General features: G+C 42.3%; 1 non-coding gene across 1 annotated transcript; it reads right to left on the bottom strand.

Moving 5' to 3' along the window:
- Positions 1-233: 233 nt before the first annotated feature.
- Positions 234-371, bottom strand: LOC119945351. Its single transcript, XR_005456220.1, has one exon. It is a non-coding gene; the product is annotated as a small nucleolar RNA SNORA7 (small nucleolar RNA).
- Positions 372-13663: the final 13292 nt, after the last annotated feature.

Here is a 13663-nt window from a genome sequence, read left to right as displayed (position 1 = left end):
AGGCACTGTACTAAGCGCTTATCTTTTTCCATCAAATTGTTTCCAACCCATAGCAATGCCATGGACACATCTCTCCCAGAACACCTTACCTCCACCTGCAATCGTTCTGATAGTGGGTCCATAGAGTTTTCTTGGTAAAAATACTGAAGTGATTTATGATGGCCGCCTTCCGTGCAGTAAACTCGAGTCTCTGCCCTTGAGTCTCCCTGACTGTGCTGCATAGGGGTGTTTTGACTTGTAGCAGATTGCCTTCCCTTCGCTAGACACTGCCCAAGCTAGGAATGGAATGGATATGCCTCTGCTTGACTCTTCCTCCCATTGTTAAGGCTGGTAGAGTACTGGAAACTCTCTAGATGTGACCCGGAGAGGGTGTTACTAAGGACTGTGGTAAATAAAAGTTAATCAGATTGGACACAGTCCATGTCCTTCATGGGACTCACAATAAATCCCCATTTTACAGATAAGGTAACAAAGGCACAGAAAAGTGAAGTTACTCACCCAAGGTCACACAACAGACAAGTGGCAGAGCTGAGATTACAGCCTAGGTCCTTCTGATTCTGAGGCCCGGGCTTTATCCAGTTTTTCACATATGATAAGGAAACTGAGAATCAGAGAGGTTAAGTGAGTTGCCCATGATCATACTGCAGGTCAGGGTCAGGGCTGGGACTTAGAACCTTGGTCTCCTGCTTTGGTCCTTAGTCAGTCACTCAGTCAATAGTATTTCTTGAGTGCTTACTCTGTGCAGAGCACTGGACTAAGCAATTGGGAGGGTACAACACAACAGTATAACACATTCCCCGCATACAACAACTCCCGTGTTTACTACCAGGCAACTCTTGTTACAACCACTTTGACTGGGTGTGAACTTGAGAAGGTATTATAGCTTTAAATCTGTCCATCATTGAGCTCATTCTCCTGTCTCTTTGTCACCCATTTCCCAAATTCCATCCCTTAATGTACTACAGCCTTAACTTTTATTAAAGAGGAAACAGATCTAAGATACCACTGTCTCCCCTGATGTCAGTTAAATGCTGGTGATGGTTGCCTAGATGGGATTTTACATAATCCCATTGGATGATCATTCTGTTATAACACACTCACAAAGTTTGAGAAATTAACAGATAATGAGATTATTCCCATGGTTCACGTTAGCAAAAAAAATCCTCCAAGCCTATAAAGCATGCGGACAAAGTATCTGCCCTCTGAAGGCAATAATTATCATAATCTTCCATTTAAATAACAAAACTTCTTATGCCTATCATTATGAGCCAGTGGTCTGTAAAATTAAACTATTTTTAAACGTCCATTTGTGTATTAGAGAAGAAAATAAATAAATTGCACTATGAACAACTAAAAATGTACCCAGGCCAAGATCATATTTGTCTAGTTTCTGGCCAGGGTGAAAAACAAGCTTTATAACTGAAATTGTCATAGGATTTTACTTATGGCAGTACTTAGCCTAGGTGATGTTAGTAATGAAGGCACTCACAAGCTTAAAGAGTGGCTCTTAAGAAGCAGCTTGATTTTCTCTGCAACTCAAATAGTTCTGGTAAGGAGAAGGAAGGCATTCAGGAAGACATTGGATATAGTTTTTAAGTCATAGGAGTGATTTGCTATGTCAAGTTGAAAGCTCTTCCATTTCATTACAAGCTACTTCAGTTGACTGCAAGCTCTCTGAGGGTAGGGAAGAAGCCTTTTCATTTGACTATGGCCAGAAAAGGGACCATACTTTATTTTCATGGACACTGTGTTAAACAGATATCTCTCAAAGACACTATCAATCAATCAACCATAGTTATTGCGGGCTTACTGTGGCCAGAGCACTTTATATATGGACACATTCATGCATGCAATCTCACCCAAGAAATGCATCATTTTTGAAATAATAATAATGATAATACTAATAATATCTGTGGTATTTATTAAGCATTTGCTTCACAAATTGGGTTTGTTGCCATCCCTGTCCCATATGGGACTCACTGTCTCAATCCCCATTTTACAGATGAGATAACTGAGGCACAGAGAAGTTAAGTGGCTTGCCCAAGGTCACACAGCAGACATAATAATAGTAATAATAATAATGGTATTTAAGCGCTTACTATGTACCAAGCACTGTTCTAAGCACTGGGGTAGATAAGAGGTAATCAGGCTGTCCCACATAGGGCTCACAGTCTTAGTCCCCATTTTACAGATGAGATAACTGAGGCACAGAGAAATGAAGTGACTTAACCAAGGTCAGACAGCAGACAAGTGGCTGAGCCAGAATTAGAACCCATGGCATTGAAACAGCATGGCTCAGTGGAAGGAGCATGGGTTCGGGAGTCAGAGATGATGGGTCCTAATCCCAGCTCTGCCACTTGTCAGCTGTGTGACTTTTGGCAAGTCACTTTACTTCTCTGTGCCTTAGTTACCTCAACTGTAAAATGGGGATTAAGACTGTGAGCCCCATGTAACACAACCTGATCACCTTGTATCGCCCCCAGAGCTTAGAACAGTGCTTTGCACATGGTAAGCACTTTGCAAATACCATTATTATTATTATTATTATGACCTTCTGACTCCCAGGCCTGTGCTCTTTCCACTGTGCCCTGCTGCTCCTAAAAGGCAACAATAGTGTTCCTTGCTTTCCAAAGTGCTTAATCCAGTGTTCTGCACATAATAAACACTTAATAAATACCACTGATTGATTGACAGGGTCATGCAAAGTTTAGTTCTATTTTCAAATTAAGTAAAATGCATACATGAACCAGTCATTTTTTTTCAGGCTGGTGGCTTCAGGTTTCATGAAGCCTCTCTCGATCTGAAAACAAAAAGGAAAGCTTTGCCGAGCATCCATCTACCTCCTGTCATAGGCTGAGATTCAAGTATCAAAGGTCCATCTGTGGCTCAGGAAGATGAGCAGAAGTTACTGGATGATTTTGCAGAATCAGCTCAGCATTATGAAGCGATATGAGTCTGAGAACTGAAGTCTTGTTCCACCGGAGAATTTCTATAGACATCAAGAGACTTTCTTTGACCCTCCTCCCTTCTCCATTTATGCTGCTCCTGCAGAACTGGAACGCCCCCTCTCCCAACCCAGCAGACCATAGTTTTCCCCATCTTCAAATTCCTTCTTAAATTCCACTTTCTTCAATCAATATTACTTATTGAGTGCCCGCTCTGAGCAGAACATTTGTATAAATTGCTTGGGGGAATAAAATACAGCAGAGTTGGGTGAGGGTTCCCTTTAGTAATCTTTCCCTAAATAATTAATCAATCAGATCTTGTGCAGTTATGTGCAGGTTCTTACTGGGAGCAGAACAATGTCTTACTGTACCAAGTTCGTGGCAGACACCTTTAATCTTTATAAAGAGAAGCAGTGTGGCTTAGTGGAAAGAGCCCGGGCTTGGGAATCAGAGGACATGGGTTCTAATCCCGGCTCTGCCACTTGTCTGCTGTCTGACCTTGGGCAAGTCACTTTACTTCTCTGTGTCTCAGTTAGCTCATCTGTAAAATGGGCATTAAAATTGTGAGCCCCACGTGGGACAATCTGATTACCTTATATCTACCCCAGCGCTTAGAACAGTGCTTGGCACATAATTAGCATTTAAAATATTATTATTATTATTATTAGTATTACAGTATTACCTCCTCTCCCTGAGGCCTCCCTATACCCTCTTCTCCCCATGTCCCAAAGCTTCATCATTTACCCTCATACCTCCAGCCTGGCTCAGACCCACATAGTCCAACCCAAACAACCCAAGAAACAAGAGATGATCATGTCTCTTTCTGCCTAGTGAAAGAAGGTCAGAACTGACAGTCAGGAGATCTGGATACCTAGATTCTAATCTCAACTCTTACACTTGTCTGTTGTGAGCCCTTGGGCAAGTCACTTAACATCTCTGTGCATCAGTTTCCTCATCTGTCAAATGACAATTTGATACCTGCTCCCTCCACCCTATGTAGGAGAGAAACTGTATTCTGCCTTGATCCATTCACTCATTCAATCGCATTTATTGAGCACTTACTGTGTGCACAACACTGTACTGAGCACTTGGAAAGTACAATTCCGGAACAAATAAAGACAATCCCTGCCCACAAAGGGCTCACAGTCTAGAAGGGGGAGACAGACAACAAAACAAAACAAGTAGACAGGCATCAATAGCACACCTGATTATCTTGTATCAACCCCTTTGCTTAGTACAGTGTTGGCATGTAGTAAGTGCTTCACAAATAGAATAATTCTTATTTTATCAATATTATTATTACAAAACCTATGAAAAATGTAAGAAATGGGCATAAAAGAGTTTAGATCTTGAGCCCCATGTAGGTTCTTTTAATTTTTTTAATGGTATGTGTTAAGTGCTTACTATGTGCCAGGCATTGTTCTAAGCTCTAGGGTAGATACAAGTTAATTAGGTTGGATACAGTCCCTGTCCCACAAGAGGCTCACAGTCTTAATCCTTATTTTACAGATGAGGTAGGTGAGGCACAGTGAAGTTAAGTGATTTGCCCAAGGTCACACAACAGACATTTGGTGGAGTGGGATTGGAACTCAGGTCCTTCTGACTCCTAAGCCCGTGCTCTATCCACTAGACCACACTGCTTAGCAATGAGCACAACAAGGGTAGACTGGCAGGGTGAAGCACATTGTGAAGCACACACAAAAATTCTACATTTCAAGCCCATCTGCAGCCAAAAGGATAGTGGCAGACAGTAATCTATCAGCAGGCCTTTGACTGGCAGACGGTTGCCAGAATAGCTTCCTCGGTAATGGTTTTGGTCATCACTACCCACTTTAGACAGCTGTTTTCAGGATTCCTGCAGACCTCCTCCACTGCATAAAATAATCTAAGTAGCTTTTTGGTCAGAATCAATCAAACCAAATCAATCAATGGTATTTATGGAGCACTTAAAAATAATAATAAGAAGAATGATGGTATTTGTTAAGCACTTACTATATGTCAAGTACTGTTCTAAGTGATGGGGTACATGCAAGTTAATCAGGTTGGACACGATCCCTGTCCCACAAGGGGCTCACAGCCTTTTCCCCATTTTACAGATGAGGTAACTGAGGCACAGAAAAGTTAAGTGACTTTCCCAAGGTCACACAGCAGACAAGTGGCGGAGCCGGGATTGCAACCCAGGTACCTTCTGACTCCCAAGCCCATGATCTATCCCCTAGGCCATGCTTCTTCCCTACTAGAGAAGCAGCATGGCTAAGTGGAAAGAGCATGGGCTTTGGAGTCAGAGGTCATGGGTTCAAATCCCGCCTCTGCCAATTGTCAGCTGTGTGACTTTGGGTAAGTCACTTAACTTCTCTGTGCCTCAGTTACCTCGTCTGTAAAATGGGGATTAAGACTGCGAGCCCCCGGTGGGACAACCTGATCACCTTGTAGCATCCCCAGCACTTAGAACAGTGCTTTGCACATAGTAAGCGCTTAATAAACACCATAATTACTATAACTAGTCCATGCTGCTTCACAGAGCACTGAATTAACTGCTGGGAAAGTGTAATACAACAGAGTTGATAAGACACATCTCCTACCTGCAAGGAGTTTACAATCAGAAACCCTGAAACCCTCACTGCTGCTGGCATAGCTCAATCAAACACTCCATGACTTTGATCTGGTTTATCGCCACCCTACTGGGGAGGTGTGAATTTGGAAGTGAGAGTAAAGGCATGGACCTATCACATCATATGGGAGCATTTAGTGAATACCAGAGTTAGAACCCTATAACTATGACTTGGAGCAAGTTACCTGCCAAGATGAAAACTGCAACTACTACACTCTGTCTCCTGCTCCCTACCCAAATTTATCTCATGGGGATGTAAATCAATCAATCAATCATATTTACTGAGCACTTGACGTGTGCAGAACACTGTACTAAGCACTTGGGAGAGTACAATACAATAATATAGCAGACACATTCCCTGTCCACATCATGAGAGGAGATGTGATGTGAATGTGAAAATGATCTTTTTTGTATAGGGTATATTTGTTAAGCGCTTCCTAAGTGCCTGGCACTGGTCTATATATTGGAGAAGATACAAGCTAGTCAGTTTGGACACAGTCCATGTCCCATATGGGGCTCAAAATCCTAATCCCTTTCACGGATGAGGCAACTGAGGGCCAGAGAAGTGAAGTGACATGCCTAAGGTCACACAGCAGACAAGTGGTGGTGCCAGAATTCAGACCCAGGTCCTTCTGACTTCCAGAGTCAGGGGACCTGGCAGCTAACTCTGGTTCTGCCACGTGTCTGCAGTTTGATCTTTTGCAAGTAACTTCACTTCTCGTGTCTCAGCTTCCTTGAATGTAAAATGGGGTTTAAATACCTATTTGGCCTCCCATTAAGATTTCGAGTCCCACATGAAACAAGGACTGTATCTGACTATATTGTATCTGCTCCGATTGTTACATAGTAAGTGCCTCACTAATATCACAATTATCATCATCACTATTGAGAAAACTGCAGCTAGGCAAGATGCCCTACTATTTAAACTAGGGTGATCCACAGGGCCCCATGCTGCCTATGCTGATACAGATTTTTGGGGGGAGGGGGAATTTGTGGAGCTCAGAATAGACAAAAACAAGCTGACCCCTTTAAAATACTGGATAGAATAGCCTGTCCATTGACATTATTTCAAAAGGCAAACAATGGATCATGCCCAAACTTTGCTGAAAGCTCTTGACTCAGACCAGTAAAAGAAAATCTTTCCTCCCCTCACTGAGATTTCTCAGTGCTCCCCGCTGATGATCACATAATTGATCTTACAATAATAATAATAATAATGGCATTTTTTAAGTGCTTACTATGTGCAAAGCACTGTTCTAAGAGCTGAGGTAGATACAAGGTCATCAGGTTATCCCACGTAGGGCTCACAGTCTCAACCCCATTTCACAGATGAGGTAACTGAGGCACAGAGAAGTAGAGTGACTTGCCCCAAATCACACAGCTGACAAGTGGCGGGGCTGAGATTTGAACACATGACCTCCGACTCCAAAGCCCGTGCTCTTTCCACTGAGCCACGCTGCTTCCCTGCAAGTGTGGTACCCCAAAGCAGAGGTGTAGGAGAGAAACGGGGACTCTGCAGAACATCTGTTCCCACTATAGCTTCAAAAGTGCTCTGTTGCATCTCGACAGGCAGAGGATGACAGAATTCAGGGATTGGAAAGTGAGAGTTCATTCATTCATTCATTCAATAGTATTTATTGAGCGCTTACTGTGTGCAGAGCACTGTACTAAGTGCTTGGGAAGTACAAGTCGGCAACATATAGAGACGGTCCCTACCAAAAAAGGGCTCACAGTCTAGAAGGGGAAGAAAGTATTTGTTAAGCACTGACTATATGTTAGGCCCTGTACTAAGCGCTGGGGTGGATTCAAGCAAATTGGGTTGGACACAGTCCCTCTCTCACCTGGGGCTTACAGCTTCAATTCCCATTTTACAGATGAGGTAACTGAGGCACAGAGAATTGACTCGATCAAGGTCATACAGCAGGCAAAAGGCGAAGCTAGAATTTGAACCCAGGACCTTCTGATTACCAGGAACATACTCTATCCACTATGATGTGCTGCTTCTCCACGCGCTTTCTCTAAGAATATAAGCTTTGAAAATTCCCCAGACCATAGCGCTCACAGTGCATATCCAGGAAGATATGGCTATCAGTTTTGGGTGGGATACGCTATCATCAGGGAAGAGAATAGGTGAAAGCAAAAATGGTCAATACTCGACCAGTCACCTCGGAGACACATAATGGAATTTCCATGAGAATCCTTTCGAACTTGAGTGAGACAAATACTATTTATCCAAAAAAGCCTCCAAAAAAAGAATAGGGTGAAGAACTGAAAGTCTACCCTGTTCAACTGTTTGACAGTTAAATCATTCTTTATTGAATTCGGGTTTCATGGATCATTAAAGAACTGGAGGCAGTATTCCAAGAGATTCTTTGGACTAATGAGTCCTCTGCAAATTGTTTTCTTACAGGTTTCTTGGTCTCTTTCGGGGCTGCACAAGAACCCCTGGTTTAGAGCATTTCCGTTACAATAACAACAAGAAACCAGTGGTTTTAATTGAATATAATTTATTCCCATTATTACAGGATGCTAGTCTTCTTTGATGTTGTTGATTCATTCATTCATTCAATCATATTTATTGAGCACTTACTGTGTGCAGAGCACTGTACTAAGCGCTTGGGAAGTACAAGTTGTCAACGTATAGGGATGATCCCTACCCAACAATGGGCTCACAGTCTAGATGCCTGTCAGCTTATTTTGTTTTGCTGTCTGTCTCCCCCTTCTAGACTGTGATCCCGTTGTTGGGTTGGGATTGTCTCTATCTGTTGCGAATTGTACTTTCCAAGTGCTTAGTACAGTACTTTGCACACAGTAAGCACTCAATAAATACGATTGAATGAATGAACTATCTCCTTAATCCATTTTTGCAACCGATCTGAATGTAATGATATCTATCAAAATAGGACAGACTCCCACATTATTGTTCCACATGTATCTAGTGCCCTCTGTCTGCTCTTTCGTGGGCATAATCCACTCAGTAAACACGAATAAGAAGTTAACAATCTCTAAGGTGTGGAGCTTACAAACGTGAACATGGGCACAGGCAGACATGGGATGTCTTGTACTCTTTCTCATTTCTGTTACTTGGGTAAATGAGAGGTCGGTGACATTGGATAGAAAGATCTGGTACTAATAACTCAATCAGTCTTTTTTTAATGGTATTTGTAAATAATTGTGGAATTTGTGAAGTTCTTTCTATGTACCAAGCACTGTTCTAAGTGCAGGGGAAAATACAAGTTTATGAGATAGGACACAGTCCCTGTACCACATGAGGCTCACAGTGTAACTAGGAGGGAGTAGGATTTAATCTCCATTTTACAGATGAGGTCATTGAGGCACAGATAAGTTTAGTGACTTGCTCAAGTTCACATAGCAAGCAATTGACAGAGGGGGGATTAGAACACAGGTTCTCTGACTCCCGGCCCTGTGCTTTTTCCTCTAATCACTTATTTTGTGCCAGGCACTCTAGTAAGCGCTGGAGTAATAATAATCATGGCATTTGTTAAGCGCTTACTATATGCAGAGTACTGTTCTAAGTGCTGGGGTGGATACAAGGTCATCAAGTTGTCCCACGTGGGGCTCACAGTCTTCATCCCCATTTTACAGATGAGGTCACTGAGGACTAGAGAAGTGAAGTGACTTGCCCCGAGTCACCCAGTTGGCAAGTGGCGGAGCCGGGATTTGAACACATGACCTCTGACTCCAAAGCCCGGGCTCTTGCCACTAAGCCACGCTGCTTCTCTACATACAAGCTAATCATGTTAGACACAGTCCGTGTCCCACATGGGGCTCACAGTTTAAATCCCCATTGACAGTTGAGGCATGGAGAAGTTAAGTGATTTACCCAAGGTCACACAGCATACCAGTGGAGGAGCTGGGATGAGAACCCAGATCCTTTGGACTTCCAAGCCTGGACTCTATCCACTAGCCTACATTGCTTCTCAATCAATCAGTGAGCACCAACATGACCTACTGTAAAGAGCCCAGGCCTGAAAGTTACTGGACTTGGTTTCTTCCTAATCATGGCTCTGCAACTTGTCAGATGTGTTACCCTGGGCAAGGCATTTAGTTTTTCTCTGCCTCAGTTTCCTCATCTGCAAAATGGGGATTCAATACCTCATCTCACTCCTACTTAAACTATGAGCCCCATGTGGGAGCTGAGTATCTTCTATCTATCAAGAGTTTAGTAGAGTGCTTGGCACTTCACAGATACCACAATTATAATTATTTTCAGATCATACTGCTTCTTGGAGGAAGTGAATGACTCGGGAGAGGAGAAAGCAAAAGAGTTATTTTTATCTTTTTTTCCTCTTTATTTCCCAGCTGGTGGCTGATTCACTTTAATTGGCAAGTTGCTTGGCATGGAAAAAGTATTAGCGAATCGTGAGGAGGCAGAAGAGATGTAAGGGAATGGAATCCTGGAAGGATGAATTCAGTTTTCTCAAATGATCTTCGTTAAAGTTAAGATTAGATTCAGAGGCCATTTTAGCCTTAGGTAAAGAGTGTTGTAGTATTAACTGCCGTCCATTTAGGAATTAGAAATGGAGCAGCCACTTCTGAAAAGCTGTATGCTTACTCCCATCCAATCACTCAAGGGCCACAACTTTTTCTTGCATTTCACCTCTGAAATGCTTGCTGACACAATATATCACAACTTAATTACTGAAATACTCAGAATCTTATTGTCTCCATCCTAGAGTTACAATCAAATCAGAGATGTCAGTGAGGAACTCAGTGGGCTAATGATGGCTTAGCCCACCTCATTCTCCTTAGGCCCCCGGTACTGAAGCTGTTCTCTATTAAAGAGGAAAGTAGATTCGCCAATTGCTCGTCCCCAGAAAACAAGAAAAAAAATAACCTAGCCAGCTCGACAAAATTTCAATTCAAATGTAAAATTCAGTTCAGGCAAGGAAAAGCCTGAACTGTTAATAAAGTATGCAAAATTAAAAGGCAAAGTCAAGGGCAAATTAACTGACCTTTAGAGTAAGCCAACAATCTTTGAAGAACCCATTAAAAGAAATTTATACTTACTTTGTTTTATGGGCAACATCACCCCTTTTATATCATACCTCTCATTCCAGGGGGAATGCAGTGGATATTATCTCCAATTAGTCAAGAAAATGGTAGGAGGGTTCTGCATTCAGTTCTAGTATAATCCTTCATTAGAACTCCCCTAATTATGAATTATTATTCCAGTTGTTATGGGAAAATGTAAGTAAATTGGGAAATTAATGTGCTTCAGTGACTCTAAAGATAAATTTGTGCAAGCCAGCAATGCAGCTGATTTGCCTTCATGTTTCATTGGCTGGTTCTGCTAACCAAAGGCACAGTTGCACGACATTTCATTTATGTGGTTTTGTTTTGCCTTGTGACAGAAACAGCGTATCCCACCTGGCACTCGGCAGAAAGAGCACACAGTAGCACAAATGAACTACTTGTGAGAACAGAGTTTTGCTGAAGATAATCAGGAGCACACGCTACAATGATCAACACCAAAAGTCCCACTTCACTTTTGAAACGAAATGGTGTCGGTGAATGTCAAGGCAGAGATATTCATGTGATATATTTTTCAGCATATGCTTTTGTTTATTTAAAAAACGGACAGAAGTCCTTTCAGACCATCAATACCGCTTTCTCTCTTGTTGCCTTCTTTGATGCCACAAGAGAAAAGTCTTGAAGTTTTGCCCAGAAATCTGAAGTAAGCAAGCCAGGGTGACTTGGAATGATTGCTTTTGGAGCTTTCCATGGCAAATGGAGTGAAATGATATCAGTGGCAAAATAATAGGGATGGCATGAATTAAGCTTTGTCGATACCACTGGCCAAAATCACCAGATGGCTGTCTTTCTCATTACAGTAGTCGGCATTGTTAAAAATAATCATATCTCATGTTCAGATAGGCTCAATTTCCCAAGGTTCCCAAAATATTTTGCCGAGCAAATATTTAATATGGTAGCACTGGTGAAGGAAGTATCCACTGGCAATCTGGATTGGGCACTACTAAACAACCAATTAGAGCAGAAAGAGAACACTTCTGTAACCAATTGAAATGAAGGAGGTCTTGTCAAATAAGCCAACCATAATTCTTCCTAAGTGGTTTGTTCCATACTCTGGGAATATGCGCAACTTCACTGCTTCTCTATCCCTAATAACCAAACAGTGACTATCTCTGACTCTCTGCAAAACCCAAACATGTTCCAATCAGAGGAGGAAATGGTGGGGAACAAGAGGGAATAGAACCCTTCAATATTTAAATTGTTTCATAAGGTACAGGTCATTTCACAGCAGCACAATCAGGTCTCCAGGGGAAACGTTTTCCTTCTAGCCTCTGGTTGTCCTGAATTGGGGTTATGCAGAATTGGGAAATCACACTGTGAACCTAAAAATACTTCTTAGGGGATAAGTGAAAAATAAAACATTGCTAATTCAGGCATTGTGCTTTGATTACAGGCATTGTGCTTTGATTAAATGAGCTTTATTGTTAATAGGATTCTTGCAATCAATGAATCAATCTGTGGTATTTAGTGAGCACTTAACGTGGGCTGAGCACTAGACTAAACACTTCAGAGAGTATTGGTAAGTATATGCTGTAAGCCTCTGGAGGGTAAGAACCATGTCATGTAGTTCTATCACTCCAAGGAAATGGCCTGTTTTATGAGACTTGTCAAATCCAATGGCTTCTACTCCATCCTAATCCTCATCAAACCTTCTGCTGCCTTTGACATTGTGGACCACGCCTTTCACCTGGAAACACTATCTAACCTTGATGTCACCTTCTGGTTCTCCTCCTGATTCTCTGACTGCCTTCTCATTCTCATCTGTGGAGTCCTCCTCTGCCTGTGGGGGACCCGCGAGGCTTAGCTCTGGGTCCTCTTCTATTGTCCATAAACACCCACCCTCTTGGAGAACTCTTTCTCTACCACAATTGCAATTACGATCTCTATGCAGATGATTCCCTAGTCTATATCTCCAGCCCTGACCTCTCTCTTTCTCTGCAGTCTTGCATTTCCTTCAGCCTTCAGCACATTTCTACTTTGCTGTCCCACTATCTCGAATTTAACCTGTCCAAAAGAGAACTCCTCATCTTCTCAGCGAAACCCTGTCCTCCCCCTGTCATTTCCATCACTGTAGAGAGTATCAACATCTTCCCTGTCTTACAAGCCTGTATCCTTCACATTAGCCTCAACTCTTCCTTCTCACTCAAATCCCACCTTCGATCTGTCATGAAATCCTGTCAGCTCTATCTTCCCAGCATCTCTGGAACCATCCATTCCTCTCCACCCCAACTGCTAGCACACTGATCCAAGCATTCATCATTTCCTGCTGTGACTATTGCATCTCCTCGCTGATGTCCCTGCCTCCTGTCTCCCGTCTCCAGTCTATACTTCCTTCTGCTGCCTGGATTATTTTGATTTTATAATGGAATTGTTAAGCTCAAACTATGTGCCAGGCACTGTACTAAGGGTGGGGGTAGATACAAGGTAAGAAGATTGGACACAGTCCATGTTCCTTGTGGGACTCACAGTCTTAGAACCTTTTTACAGAAGAGATAACTGTATTTACTTTGTATACTTGTATACATTTATTACTCTTTATTTTATTAATCATGTGCATATACCTATAATTCTATTCATTCTGATGGTATTGACACCTGTCTACTGTTTTGTTATGTTGGCTGTCTCCCCCTTCTAGACTGTGAGCCTGTTGTTAGATAGGGAAGAGAAGCAGCAAGGCTCAGTGGAAAGAGCATAGGCTTTGGAGTCAGGGGTCATGGGTTCGAATCCCAACTCTGCCAATTGTCAGCTGTGTGACTTTGGGCAAATCACTTAACTTCCCTAGGACTCAATTACCTCATCTGTAAAATGGGGATTAAGACTGTGAGCCCCCCGTGGGACAACCTAATCTCCTTGTAACCTCCCCAGCGCTTAGAACAGTGCTTTGCACATAGTAAGCACTTAATAAATGCCATCATTATTATTGTTATTAGGGGCTGTCTCTATATGTTGCTGATTTGTACTTCCCAAGAGCTTAGTACAGTGCTCTGCACACAATAAGTGCTCAATAAATACAATTGAATGAATGATTGAATAACTGAGGCAAGAGGAGTTA

Source organism: Tachyglossus aculeatus, chromosome 24 (genome assembly GCF_015852505.1).
Source record: "Tachyglossus aculeatus isolate mTacAcu1 chromosome 24, mTacAcu1.pri, whole genome shotgun sequence".
In the NCBI taxonomy this organism is placed as follows: domain Eukaryota; kingdom Metazoa; phylum Chordata; class Mammalia; order Monotremata; family Tachyglossidae; genus Tachyglossus; species Tachyglossus aculeatus.
The sequence above is the reverse complement of the archived record's forward strand: the minus strand, read 5'-3'. Positions and strand labels throughout refer to the sequence as shown.